Raw genomic sequence first — 15,512 nt, 5'->3', positions numbered from 1 at the left:
TTCACGTTCGACCTTTCGGTCTCAGTGTTCCGAGGCCATATCTGCATATGCTAGGCTCGTCAAGTTTTAACCCGAGTATTCTGCACGTGCAAAACTGGCTTGCACCCGTTGTATGTGAACATAGAGCTTATCACACCCGATCATCACGTGGTGTCTTGGCACGACGAACTGTAGCAACGGTGCATACTCAGGGAGAACACTTATACCTTGAAATTTAGTGAGGGATCATCTTATAATGCTACCGCTGTACTAAGCAAAATAAGATGCATAAAGGATAAACATCACATGCAATCAAAATATGTGACATGATATGGCCATCATCATCTTGTGCCTTTGATCTCCATCTCCAAAGCATTGTCATGATCTCCATCGTCACCGGCTTGATGATGTCGCTTGAAGCTACGTCGGTATTTCCCCAAAGAGGAAGGGATGATACAACACAGCAGCGGTAGGTATTTCCCTCAGATGTGAAACCAAGGTTATTGAACCAGTAGGAGAACCAAGCAACACAACATAAACAGCACCTGCACACAAATAACAACTTCTCGCAACCTGACATGTTAAAGGGGTTGTCAATCCCTTCCGGGGTACGGCGCCTCAAGATAGGCAAACAGACGTGAGGTAAATTTGTAGTGGATTGATAGATCGAATGCCAAATAAAATAAATAAGAATAAATTGCAGCAAGGTATTTTTGGGTTTTTGGTTTAGTAGATCTGAAAATAAAGGCAAGGGAAAATAGACCGCAAAGGCAAATAATATGAGAAAGAGACCCGGGGGCCATAGATTTCACTAGTGGCTTCTCTCGAGAAAAATAGCAAATGGTGGGTGAAAAAATTACTATTGGGCAATTGATAGAACTTCAAATACTCATGACGATATCCAGGCAATGATCATTACATAGGCATCACGTCCAAGATTATTAAACTGACTCGTGCCTGCATCTACTACTATTACTCCACACATTGACCGCTATCCAGCATGCATCTAGTGTATTAAGTTCATGGAGAAACGGAGTAATGCAATAAGAATGATGACATGATGTAGACAAGATCTATCTATGTAGAGATAGACCCCATCGTTTTATCCTTAGTAGCAACGATACATACGTGTCGGTTCCCCTTCTGTCACTGGGATCAAGCACCGTAAGATCGAACCCACTACAAAGCACCTCTTCCCAATGCAAGATTAATAGATCAAGTTGGCCAAAAAAACCCAAATATCGGAGAAGAAATACGAGGCTATAAGCAATCATGCATAAAAGAGATCAAAGAAACTCAAATACTTTCATGGATATAAAAAGAGATAGATCTGATCATAAACTCAAAGTTCATCGGATCCCAACAAACACACAGCAAAAGAGTTACATCATATGGATCTCCAAGAGGCCATTGTATTGAGAATCAAGAGAGAGAGAGAGAGAGAGGAAGCCATCTAGCTACTAACTACGGACCCGAAGGTCTACAAAGAACTACTCACACATCATCGGAGAGGCACCAATGGAGGTGGTGAACCCCATTCGAGATGGTGTCTAGATTGGATCTGGTGGTTTTGGACTCTACGGCGGCTGGATCGATATTTCGTCGAATCCCCTAGGGTTTTGGGAATATTGGGGTATTTATAGAGCAAAGAGGTGGTCCGGGGGGCACCCGAGGTGGGCACAACCCACCAGGGCCTCCTGGTGCGCCCTGGTGGGTTGTGCTCCCCTCGGGGCACACCCCCTAGGCGCAGCCAGGGCCCATTATGTTCCATCTGGTCCATCAAAAATCTTCGTAAAGTTTCATGGTATTTGGACTTCGTTTGATATTGATTTTCTACGATGTAAAAAACATGGAAAAAACAGCAACTGGCACTTGGCACTATGTCAATAGGTTAGTACCAAAAAATGATATAAAATGATTATAAAACATCCAAGATTGATAATGTAACATCATGGAACAATAAAAAATTATAGATACGTTGGAGATGTATCACTTGACACCTTGATCTCCATCGTAGCATCGTTGTCGTCTCGCCGACTATTGCTTCTACGACTATCGCTACCGCTTAGTGATAAAGTAAAGCAATTACATGGCGATTGCATTTCATACAATAAAGCAACAACCATAAGGCTCCTGCCAGTTGCCAATAACTTTTACAAGACATGGTCATCTCATACAATAATTTATATCTCATCACGTCTTGACCATATCACATCACAACATGCCCTACAAAAACAAGTTAGACGTCCTCTACTTTGTTGTTGCAAGTTTTACGTGGCTGCTACGGGCTTCTAGCAAGAACCGTTCTTACCTATGCATCAAAACCACAATGATTTTTCATCAAGTGTGCTGTTTTAACCTTCAACAAGGACCGGCCATAGTCAAACTCCATTCAACTAAAGTTGGAGAAACAGACACCCGCCAGCCACCTGTGTGCGAAGCATGTCGGTAGAACCAGTCTCATGAGCGCGGTCATGTAATGTCGGTCCGGGCCACTTCATCCAACAATACCGCCGAATCAAAGTAAGACGTTGGTGGTAAGCAGTATGACTATTATCGCGCACAACTCTTTGTGTTCTACTCGTGCATATATCATCTACGCATAGACCAGGCTCGGATGCCACTGTTGGGGAACGTAGTAATTCAAAAAAAATTCCTACGACCATGCAAGATATAACTAGGAGATGCATAGCAACGAGAGGGGAGGGTGTGTCCACGTACCCTCATAGACCGAAAACGGAAGTGTTTAGTAACATGGTTGATGTAGTCGAACGTCTTCACGATCCAACTGATCCAACTACCAAACATACGACACCTCCGTGTTCAGCACACGTTCAGCACGATGACGTCCCTCGAGCTCTTGATCCAGTTGAGGACGAGGGAGAGTTCTATCGGCACGACGGCATGACGACGGTGATGATGAAGTTACCGTTGCAGGGCTTCGCCTAAGCACTACGACGAAATGACCGAGGTGTTAAACTGTGGAGGGGGGCACCGCACATGGCTAAGAGATTGTCTATTGTGCTTTGGGGTGCCCCCCTGCCCGAGTATATAAAGGAGGGGGAGGAGGAGGCCGGCCAAGGGGGAGGCACGCCAAGGGAGGAGTCCTACTAGGACTCCAAACCTAGTAGGATCCCCCCTTTCCTTCCAACGGAGAGGGGGAAAGGGGAAAGGAGGGAGAGGGAGAAGGAAAGAGGGGGGGGCCCTTCCCCTTGTCCAATTCGGATTGGGGCAAGGGGGGCGCGCCCCCACCTCCTGTGGCCTGCCTCCTCTCCTCCACTATGGCCCATTAGGCCCAATAACTTTCCCGGGGGGCTCTGGTAGCCTCCCGGTACTCCGAAAAATCTCCGAACCTTATCGGAACCATTTCGGTGTCCGTATACAACCTTCCAATATATCAATCTTTACCAATCGACCATTTCGAGACTCCTCGTCATGTTCGTGATCTCATCCGGGACTCCGAACAAACTTTGGTCATCAAATCACATAAATCATAACACAAATCGTCATCGAACGTTAAGCGTGCGGACCCTACGGGTTCGAGAACTATGTACACATGACCGAGACACATCTCCGGTCAATAACCAATAGCGGAAACTGGATGCTCATATTGGTTCCTACATATTCTACGAAGATCTTTATCGGTCAAACCGCATAACAACATACGCTATTCCCTTTGCCATCGGTATGTTACTTGCCTGAGATTCGATCATCGGTATCATCATACCTAGTTCAATCTCGTTACCGGCAACTCTCTTTACTCGTTCCGTAATGCATCATCCCGTAACTAACTCATTAGTCACATTGCTTGCAAGGCTTATAGTGATGTGCATTACCGAGAGAGCCCAGAGATACCTCTCCGATACTCGGAGTGACAAATCCTAATCTCAATCTATGCCAACTGAACAAACACCTTTGGAGATACCTGTAGAGCACATTTACAATCATCCAGTTATGTTGTGACGTCTGATATCACACAAGGTGTTCCTCCGGTATTCGGGAGTTGCATAATCTCATAGTGAGAGGAATATGTATAAGTCATGAAGAAAGCAATAGCAATAAAACTAAAAGATCATAATGCTAAGCTAACAGATGGGTCTTGTCCATCACATCATTCTCTAATGATGTGATCCCGTTCATCAAATGACAACACATGTCTATGGTAAGAAAACTTAACCATCTTTGATTAACGAGCTAGTCAAGTAGAGGCATACTAAGGACACTCTGTTTGCATTGTATTCACACATGTACTAAGTTTTTGGTTAATACAATTCTAGCATGAATAATAAACATTTATCATGATATAAGGAAATATAAATAACAACTTTATTATTGCCTCTAGGGCGTATTTCCTTCAAGGGGGGGAGGGGGTGGGGCTAAACATATAACTCATGATTCTGTGGTGGGAGGGGATGCGTGTTTGCCCGGGAAGCTCCTAATTGGCGCGTTCTGCGCAAGCTAACGAGCTGGCGCTCACACGGCCGTTCGCATGAGCCGACCCACTAGCGCGCTCGCGCGATCCAAAAAAGATAACACCAAACGGCCCCTATTGCTGAAATACTTATCACTCGCTCGACAAAAAAAATCAGAAAAACCCAAAAACTAAAAAAATCTTATAATTTGTAAATTCAGAAACGTTCATCCATTTGAAAAAAAATCAAAGAAGTTCATGAATTCGAAAATAGTTCACAATTTTGAAAAAAATCATGAATATGTACAAAATTTCGTAAATTTGAAAAAAATCATCAATTTTAATAAACGTTTATCAATTTTGAAAAAAAAATCAACAACTTGGAAAAAAGTTCACAAACTTTAAAAAATAGTTTTTCAATTTAAAAAGAGTTCATAAATTTTTTAAAAGATCATGAACTTTAATAAAATTTATCGATTTTGAAAAAGATTTCTTTGATTTTGAAAAATGTTTCATGAAATTTGAAAACAATTCGTGCATTTTGGAAAAAGGAAAAGAATACAGAATAATGAAAAGCGGAAAATGGGAAATAGAAAAGGAAAAGAAAGAAAAAACATAAGATGACCGGTCGAGGAAAAACAAGAATTGAAGAAAGCAAAAAAGCAATGACTAGGAAGCCTCTAGAAGCTTCCCAAAACCGGGAAGAGGTCTCTCCCATGGCACCCGTAGATGGGTCGGCCTAGGTAAGGTTCTTTCAGCGTCAGTTTACGAATTGCACATTAACGGGTGCTGAAGGCGTCAAATAGGAAATGTCGTTTGCTTGTGCCGCGCTGTATAGTACGGCGAATAGGATATAGCTGCGACCTAACACTACTAGCTAGCTCCTTATGCTTCCGGTACATGGGCCTCGCCCATTTTTTAATTTCTTGTTCTTAGAAATAGTTTTTATTGCAACTAAATATAAACCACTCAGAAAATGAAAATGATATCAGTTTCTATTTTGGTTTGTTTGTTTAATTTTTAAAAAATAATTTCCATTTTTTCTTTGTTACTTTTTATTGCCTTATTTTGCATTTTATTTATCTGCGTTCGTTTACTTTCCCGTTTCATTAGACACATGAATATTTTCCAGAGATACTTGAAATTTTATAATGCATGAACATCTATTTTACTTTTGTCAAAATTTTCTTTGATTTTTATGCTTGATTTGATGTATGCTTTTGGAGGAGGGAAGCCCAATATTGGGAGGGATGGGACTCATGAAGGTTGCCGAGAAATAGTCATACCCTTCAACAAGGTAATAATTTAGTTTGCCGAGAAATAGTCATATCTTTGATGTATGCTTTTTTCAAAAAAGTATTTTTAGAAGTTTGTGAACTTTTTTCTGAATCGTTGATTTTTTTCAAAATTGATAATCGTTTTTAAAATTGATGTTTTTTTAATTCACAAACGTTTTTACATATTCATGATTTTTTTTCAAAATTGTGAACTATTTTCGAATTCATGAACTTCTTTGAATTTTTTTCAAATGGATGAACATTTCTGAATTTGCAAATTATATGATTTTTTTAATTTTTGGGTTTTTCTGATTTTTTTTTGTCGAGCGAGCGACTAGTATTTCAGCAGTAGCGACCGTTTGGTGTTATCTTTTTTGGATCGTGCGAGCGCGCTAGTAGGTCGGCTCATGCGAACGGCCGTGCGAGCACCAGCTCGTTAGCTTGCGCAGAACGCGCCAATTAGGAGTTTCCCGGGCAAACACGCATCCCCTCCCACCACAGAATCATGAGTTATATGTTTAGCCCCCCCCCTCCAAGGAAATATGCCCTAGATGCAATAATAAAGTTGTTATTTATATTTCCTTATATCATGATAAATGTTTATTATTCATGCTAGAATTGTATTAACCGGAAACTTAGTACATGTGTGAATACATAGACAAACAGAGTGTCCCTAGTATGCCTCTACTTGACTAGCTCGTTAATCAAATATGGTTAAGTTTCCTAGCCATGGACATGTGTTGTCATTTGATGAACGGGATCACATCATTAGAGAATGATGTGATGGACTAGACCCATCCGTTAGCTTAGCACTATGATCGTTTAGTTTATTGCTATTGCTTTCTTCATCACTTATACAGGTTCCTATGACTATGAGATTATGCAACTCTCGAATACCACAGGAACACTTAGTGTGCTATCAAATGTCACAACGTAACTGGGTGATTATAAAGATGCTCTACAGGTGTCTCCGATGGTGTTTTTTGAGTCGGCATAGATCGAGATTAGGATTTGTCACTTTGATTGTCGCAGAGGTATCTCTACGCCCTCTCGGTAATGCACATCACTATAAGCCTTGCAAGCAATGTGACTAATAAGTTAGTTGCGGGATGTTGCATTACGGAATGAGTAAAGAGACTTGCCAGTAACGAGATTGAACTAGGTATGATGATACCGATGATCGAATCTCGGACAAGTAACATACCGATGACAAAGGGAACAATGTATGTTGTTATGCGGTTTGACCGATAAAGATCTTCGTAGAATATGTAGGAACCAATATGAGCATCCAGGTTCCGCTATTGGTTATTGACCAAAGATGTGTCTCAGTCATGTCTACATAGTTCTCGAACCCGTAGGGTCCACACGCTTAACGTTCGATGACGATATGTATTATCAGTTATGTGATTTGATGTCCGAAGGTTGTTCGGAGTCCCGGATGAGATCACGGACATGACGAGGAGTCTCGAAATAGTCGAGGCATAAAGATTCATATATTGGAAGGTTACATTCGGACACCAGAATGGTTTGGGTCGTTTCGGATAACTTTCGGAGTACCGGGGTTATCGGAACCCCCTCCGGGAAGTCATTGGGCCTTATGAAGGAAATATGCCCTAGAGGCAATGATAAAGTTGTTATTTATATTATATATCATGATAAATGTTTATTATTCATGCTAGAATTGTATTAACCGGAAACTTAGTACATGTGTGAATACATAGACAAACAGAGTGTCACTAGTATGCCTCTACTTGACTAGCTCGTTAATCAAAGATGGTTAAGTTTCCTAGCCATAGACATGAGTTGTCATTTGATGAACGGGATCACATCATTAGATAATGATGTGATTGACTTGACCCATCCGTTAGCTTAGCACTATGATCGTTTAGTTTATTGCTATTGCTTTCTTCATAACTTATACATGTTCCTATGACTATGAGATTATGCAACTCCCGAATACCGGAGGAACACTATGTGTGCTATCAAACTTCACAACGTAACTGGGTGATTATAAAGGTGTAACGACCCGACCTCAAACGGTCAAGTCTCTGTGCTTCAGTGTCATCCCTGGATCAGTAATGCTGACACACACAATTCTCGAGGATTTATAACAGAGTAGCAATCACACACTTATTACTTAGAAAGTCTCAAGAGAGAACTTATTACAAAAATATGGCTTAAGGCCATCTAATGCGATAACAGCGGAAGGCTTGGAAGATAAAGTGAGTCCATCAACTCCAACGGCATAGCTGAGCTGCACGGCAACGACCTAACGAACCTTACTCCTCGTCTGAAAAGTCTGCAACATAATACGTTGCAGCCCGAAAACGGGCCAGCACATGGAATATGCTGGCAATATAACACAGTAGAGCATAAACAGAATAGTGCTATCACTACATGCATATATGGCTGGTGGAAAGCTCTATGGTTATAGTTTTTGCGTAAAGCCAATTTTTCCCTACAACAAAGGAATATATTTTAATTTAACTATCATGGTGGTTGAACAATATTGATAAGGTACCCCCAACTCAATCCCAAATTAAAGTAGTTAACAACCCAACAATATTAATTAAAAGTGATGAGATACATGTGATAACCTAAGTACTAGATACTCAAGATTGTCCATAACCGGGGACACGGCTAACCATGATTAGATTGTACACTTTGCAGAGGTTTGCGCACTTTTCCCCACAAGACTCGATCGCCTCCGTTGGATTTCTCGCACTACATGGTGTTTGAGAAACGGATGACCGAGACACGGTCTTTCGGAAACATTAACTCTTCACTGTGGGTAGACCATACCAAACCTACAAAATCTACTACCTGCTGATCTACCTCTTCAAGAGCTTCACGTAACTTACTCAACTATGCTACATCCCATCATAGCTTGTGGCTGCACACGGAAATTTCTAGCATGAATCATCTCAGTTCCCTTTGAGCCTGGGTGGCGGTCCATAGGAAGATCACACGGGTACCCCGGGATTTCCAAAAAAATAATACAGACAACACTGGGTTCCCCAGGTGCCTCAATCCACCCAGATATTTATTTAAGTTGCCACCTTAAGTTGAACCATTAATTAACAATCTCACATCTATCATGGATTTCACTCAAACCCAAACCACATCTACGAGCATAGCATATCATAGTAATATAAGCAATGCGTAGAAGTAACTCCCAAGGGTTTGATAGTAACAGGGCAATATGTTCTACCTCAACAACTACTTCCCAACCCACAAGTTAATGACATCCTAATCATGCAATGTTTGAGGATTGGAACTAATGCATAAAAACTGGGTATGAAAAGATTATGATCAATCTGTTACTTGCCTAGCTGACGATTCGCGAATCCTAGGGACTCGTAGTAACACGCTTCGCACTCCGGGAATTCTGTCGCAAACAACAATAACATACATAAGCAACAAGCAGAGATGCATAAGCAAAACTCAAATAAAAGAGTCTGACCAGAAAGTTCAACTTCAGGACTCCGGTTTGCAAAAAGAATCAAATCAAACGGAGCAACGAAACTCAAACGGCGAAAGAAACAAGATCCGTTTACTAATCTGAACTAAGGTCAAATTTTACAGTACCAAAATCTTGTTCAAGTTGATTAAACAGAAAGAGGGCCTCGAGACGAAGATCTAGGCGCTTGAATCGCCTGATTCCGACTAACGAGTGAAAAAATAAACAGAAACTAAGATTGGATCAGAAATCGCGATCGAGAATAATCGCGGAAAAATCCGATAAAAGAAAACTGACGAACAGACTAACGAACGAGCGTTTGTTAACTGTAACTAACGGGCGAAAACCGTTCGTTAAAACGAATGTACGGACGAACGTCTGCTAATTAGAAGAACCAAGAAAAACCGGCGAACCGATCTAAAAAAACAAACTAGGGTTTCTAAAAAAACCAAACGGTTTTAAAAAAACCGGCGGCTCGGATCCGGCACGGTACCTCCGGCGAGGGGCTCTGGCGAGGCGGGGTTGGGCAGCGGGGCGGTGGCTCGCGGGGCGGCAGGGCTCGGCGGCAGCGCGGGCGGCAACTACGGGCGGCGCGGCGGCAGCAGGCGGCGCGACGGCGGCAGGCGGCACGGGCGGCTACGACGGCGGTGGTGATGTGGTGGTGGGGGGCTCGGCGGCGAGCTTTAAAGGGGGGGGGGCTTGCTTGGGCGAGGGGGCGCCCGGGGAGGAGTCCGAGCTGGACTCTCCTCGGCGTCCGTGCCGGGCACGGCGGCGCGGGCGAGGGAGGCGGTGGCGCGGGCTAGCCGGCCTGGCTCGGCTGGGCTTCGGCCCAGTCGGGCGCGGGGAGTTTAAAAAAACAATTTCGCCGATAGAAATAAAATCCTAGAAAATAAAATAAAAATCAAAAAATGCCAAAACAAATTTTCACCGTCTAAATAAAATATTTAGAACGAGATGAACATTTTCTTGGCCCTAAAATGCAATTTTGAAAACGTGTAATTTTTCTAATGCAAATAAAATCCAAAAAAAAAAATCAAATAAATGATTTTAATATTTTTCCTCCAATATTTCAATTATTTTGGAGAAGTCATATTATCTCCTCTCTTATATTTTAATACGAAATATTTTTTGGAGAGAAAAATAATTAAAATCAAAAATCCTCGTTTCATTATTTGATAAAAATCAAAGATGAAAACAGGGAAATCCCCAACTCTCTCCGAGGGTCCTTGAGTTGCTTAGGATTTTGAGGATTGCGAAACGAAAATGCAATAAAATATGATATGCATGGATGACCTATGTATAACATTCCAAATTGAAAATTTGGGATGTTACAAACCTACCCCCGTTAAGATGAGTCTCGCCCTCGAGATTTGGGTTGGCTAGAAAATAGGTGTGGGTGGTCTCCGAGTAGATCATCCTCTTGTTCTGAGGTGGCTTCATCCTCGGTATGGTGGCTCCACTAAACTTTGTAAACTTGATAACCTTACTGCGGGTGACTCGGCTGGCAAACTCAAGAATCTTAACTGGCTTCTCCTCATAAGTCAAATCACTGTCCAACTGAATCGCCTCCAAGGGTATTGTATCTCTTAACGGTATGTCGGCCATCTCAGCATGACACTTCTTCAGCTGTGAAACGTGAAACACATCGTGAACTCCTAACAATCCCTCGGGTAATTCCAACTTGTAGGAAACTTCTCCCATCCGTTCCAAAACACGATACAGTCCTACAAATCTCGGGGCTAACTTTCCCTTAACTCCAAAACGTTTCACTCCTCGCAAGGGTGATACTCGCAGATATGCTCTGTCTCCAATTTCATAGGTTACCTCCTTGCGTTTCGAATCTGCGTAACTCTTCTGCCTGGACTGAGCAATCTTCAGTCTATCACGAATCAGTTTAACCTTCTCCTCAGACTCCTTGATCAAGTCTGGTCCAAACAACTGCCGGTCTCCTACCTCATCCGACATCAACGGCGTTCTGCACCTGCGTCCATACAGGGCTTCAAACGGTGCCATCTTCAAACTAGCTTGGTAGCTATTGTTGTATGAGAATTCTGCGTAAGGCAAATTGTCATCCCAACTAGATCCATAATCTAGCGCACAGGTTCTCAACATATCTTCTAGTATCTGGTTGACTCTCTCAGTCTGTCCATCCGTCTGCGGGTGGAATGTTGTACTAAACTCCAATCTCGTTCCCAAAGTCTGGTGTAACTGATGCCAAAACTTTGAAGTAAACTGTGTTTCTCTATCTGATACGATAGTCCTCGGAACTCCATGCAGACATACAATCCTGGACATATATATCTTGGCCAGCTTCGCACTTGTATAGGTGATTTTCACTGGGATAAAGTGAGCTACTTTGGTCAAGCGATCAACTACTACCCATATAGAATCATATCCTGCTTTGGTTCTGGGCAATCCAGTGATAAAGTCCATGCCAAGTTTATCCGACTTCCATAAGGGTATCGGCATAGGCTGTAACAGTCCTGCTGGTTTCTGATGCTCTGCCTTTACTCTCTGACATACATCACATACGGCTACATACTCGGCAATATCCTTCTTCATACCAGTCCACCAGAAACGTTCCTTCAAATCCAAATACATCTTGGTGTTTCCGGGGTGTATCGAGTATGGTGAGTCATGAGCCTCTTGAAGTATCAACTTCCTGATCTCAGTGTTATTGGGCACATAAACTCGGTCCTCAAACCATAAGGTATCGTGCTCATCCTCACGGAAACCTTTGGCCTTTCCTTTGTGCATCTTGTCCTTTATCTCGGCAATCTCTTTGTCATCCTTCTGAGCTTCTCGAATCTTGCCCAATAATGTAGATTGAACCTCCATTGTTGCAACGAAACGTCTTGGAACAATCTCCAATCGGAGTTCCATGATATCCACTGCTAACTCCCTCGGCAATCCCTTACTTTCAAGGATATTGGCATAACTCTTCTGGCTCAAAGCGTCTGCTACGACATTGGCCTTTCCGGGATGATAGTGTAGCTTCATGTCGTAATCCTTTATAAGTTCCAACCATCTCCTCTGCCTAAGGTTCAGCTCCTTCTGTGTGAAGATGTACTTCAAACTCTTATGATCCGTGTACACATCACAACGGTTTCCAATAAGGTAATGTCTCCAAGTTTTCAACGCATGCACTACGACTGCTAGCTCCAAATCATGCGTCGCATAGTTCAACTCATGAGGTTTTAGTTGTCGTGAGGCATACGAAACAACTCTTCTGTCCTGCATAAGCACACATCCAAGTCCTAAGCGAGAGGCGTCACAATACACTTGGAACTCCTTATGTATACCTGGCAATGTTAGCACTGGGGCTGTAGTCAAACGTTTCTTCAACTCCTAGAAACTTGCCTCGCAATCTTCCGTCCATTTGAACTTAGTATCCTCCTTCAATAGTTCAATCATTGGCTTTGCAATCTTGGAAAAATTCTCAATGAACCTCCGGTAGTATCCTGCGAGTCCAAGGAAACTGCGGATCTCGCTAACTGAAGTGGGTGCCAACCATTCAGTGACTGACTGAACCTTGCTGGGGTCTACTGCTATACCTTCTCCTGATATAACATGTCCAAGGAATCCGACTTCCTTCAACCAAAACTCGCATTTGCTGAACTTAGCATACAACTGATGTTCCCTAAGTTTCTCGAGAACTAACCGCAAATGCTCCTTGTTCTCTTCTTCATTCTTCGAGTATACCATAATATCATCAATAAACACCACAAAAAACTTGTCCAAATACTCCATGAACACCTTGTTCATCATGCTCATAAAATAGGCAGGGGCGTTAGTCAGTCCAAACGACATGACTATATACTCGTATAATCCATACCGCGTGGTGAACGCTGTCTTTGGTATATCCTTCTCTCAAATTTTCAACTGATGATATCCTGATCGTAGATCGATCTTAGAAAACACTTTAGCTCCTTGCAACTGATCGAACAGATCATTGATCATCGGCAGTGGGTACTTGTTCTTAATCGTTACTTCATTCAAAGCTCGATAATCAACAACCATCCTTAGGGACTTATCCTTCTTCTCAACCAAAAGTACTGGGGCTCCCCAAGGTGACGAGCTTCTTCGAATGTAACCTTTCTCCAATAGCTCCTTGATCTCTTTCTTAATTTCCTCCAGATCATTTGCGGGCATCCGATAGGGTCTCTTGGATATTGGCCCTGTACCTTGCAATAACTCTATCAAAAACTCAATGTCTCTATCCGGTGGCATGCCTGGTAACTCCTCTGGAAAAACATCCATGAAATCCTTCACTACAGGCACTTCCTCCTGAACAACTCCCGTGAGGGCATTCACTTGGCTCCTCCTAGGCACATGCCTAGATACATACTTAATCCTTTTTCCCTCCGGGGTGGTGAGATAAATCGACTTACTAGCATAGTCAATATTTCCTCCATGCTTTGACATCCAGTCCATACCTAATATCACATCCAATCCTTGTGACTCCAAGATAATTAGCTCGGACGGAAAAACATGTGTGCCAATGGTTAGGGGTATCTGGTTGCACCATCGGCTAGCCATGTACTCTGCTCCAGGTGAACTCACTAGGAGAGGGGTCCTAAGGGTTTGGGTTGGTAGTTTAAACTTATCCATGAATCCCCTTGATATGTATGAATGCGATGCACCAGTATCGGAAAGAACAAGAGCAGTAAATGACTTAACCAAAAACTTACCTATTACCATGTCCGGCTACTCTTCAACCTCCTCCATGTTAACGTGGTTCACTTGTCCTTTGTTGAATGGACTAGGCTTCTTCCCAGCGCTCCCATTTCTGTTTCCATTCCTTCCTTTGGGGAAATCATTGTCATAGTGCCCTGTCTTCCCGCACTTAAAGCAAGTAACTTGACTTAGGTCTCTTTTGGCGGGTGTGGCTGGGTTGGAGCGGTTCTGATTGTTGTTACTCCCGTTCCCATTCCCATTCTTGGCACCATTGTGATTATGCGATCCTCCTATAGTGTGGTTGTGACCCCCATGGTTATGAAAAAGTCCTCCCGAGTTCGGGGTTAGGCGAGGCTTCTGCTGAGCTCCTGAGTTATACTTCCCTTGTCCGTACTTCCTTTTACGGCTCTCAATCTGCTGCTGCTTCCCTTCAATCATAAGAGCCTTATCTACCAACTCCTGGTAGTTGTTGAAGGTTGCTACCATCAACTGCATGCTCATCTCATCATTCAACCCTTCCATAAACTTCTCCTGCTTCGCAGCATCTGTGGCCACATCATCAGGGGCATAGCGTGATAACTTGCTAAAATCATCCACGTACTGAGCCACAGTACGGTTTCCCTGGCGTAAGTTGCGGAACTCCCGCTTCTTCATCTGCATAGCTCCAGTTGAGACATGGGTTGTGCGGAAAGCTTGCTGAAACTAATCCCAAGTGACATTGGCTATGGGGAAAGTGGCCGTGTAATTCTCCCACCATGAGGCTGCTGGTCCATCCAATTGATGTGCGGCAAAGCGCACCTTCTCAGCATCTGTGCAACCTGCGGTGGTCAACTCCCTTCAAATACGGTGTAGCCAATCATCAGCAACTATAGGCTCGGTGCTACTGGAAAACACCGGCGGCTGTAACCTTAGAAAATGGGCTAGGTTGTCCACTGGTGGCGGGTTGTTGTTGTTGTTGCCCTGGTTCTGAACTAACAATTGCATCAAGGCATTCTGCTGCTGGATCATCTGGGTGAGCTCCGGCGGGAAGGCAAAACCGGTGTCACGTCTCGGAGGCATCTGATGGGTTTAGATGGAAGAGATCAGAATAGAAAAAAGGTCTAATGAGAAAGCACTACCCATATGCACATGAGATAAACACAATCATTTCACTCTATCAATCAAGCAAGGGCATACAAGCGGTCTAGAACTATCGCAAAAGTGCTCAACTACTGCTAAATACACGGGGAAATACTAATAATATATGGTGGTCATCTAGAAATTTTAATCGGTGGAAGACTCCATGATGTCTGCTCCAGCTTCGTCTTCAAAGTCATCATCAGTAGGATCGGAATCGGCGTCGTCGATGATGATGTAGTTATATGGGCAAGTGAAATCGTCATCTTCTACTCCCGGTGCTGGTCCTCCCATGAATACTCCGAACTTCTTAACTAAGTCGTCATTCTTCTCTAGTAGTGTCTTAATTTCTTCCTCATATCCATCGTGTGTAAACTTGAGTTCTTCCTCCAGCTCGATGATCCTAGTCTTCACCTTCTTCAAGTCCATCATGTCTGCGCACATCTGGTTCTCCTGACGACGAATGTGCTGGTTTAACTCCTGGATAAAAGCTGCAATGGATCTAACCTTCTTGGTGTTGATTACTTCCCATTGCTCGTCTCGGCGCCCACATATTTGGTAGATAGTGTCCTTGAGTTACCTGTTGTAGACT

This window comes from Triticum urartu, chromosome 3A (genome assembly GCF_056163025.1).
Source record: "Triticum urartu cultivar PI428250 chromosome 3A, HENAU_Tu73, whole genome shotgun sequence".
NCBI lineage: Eukaryota > Viridiplantae > Streptophyta > Magnoliopsida > Poales > Poaceae > Triticum > Triticum urartu.
This window is presented reverse-complemented; position numbering follows the sequence as displayed.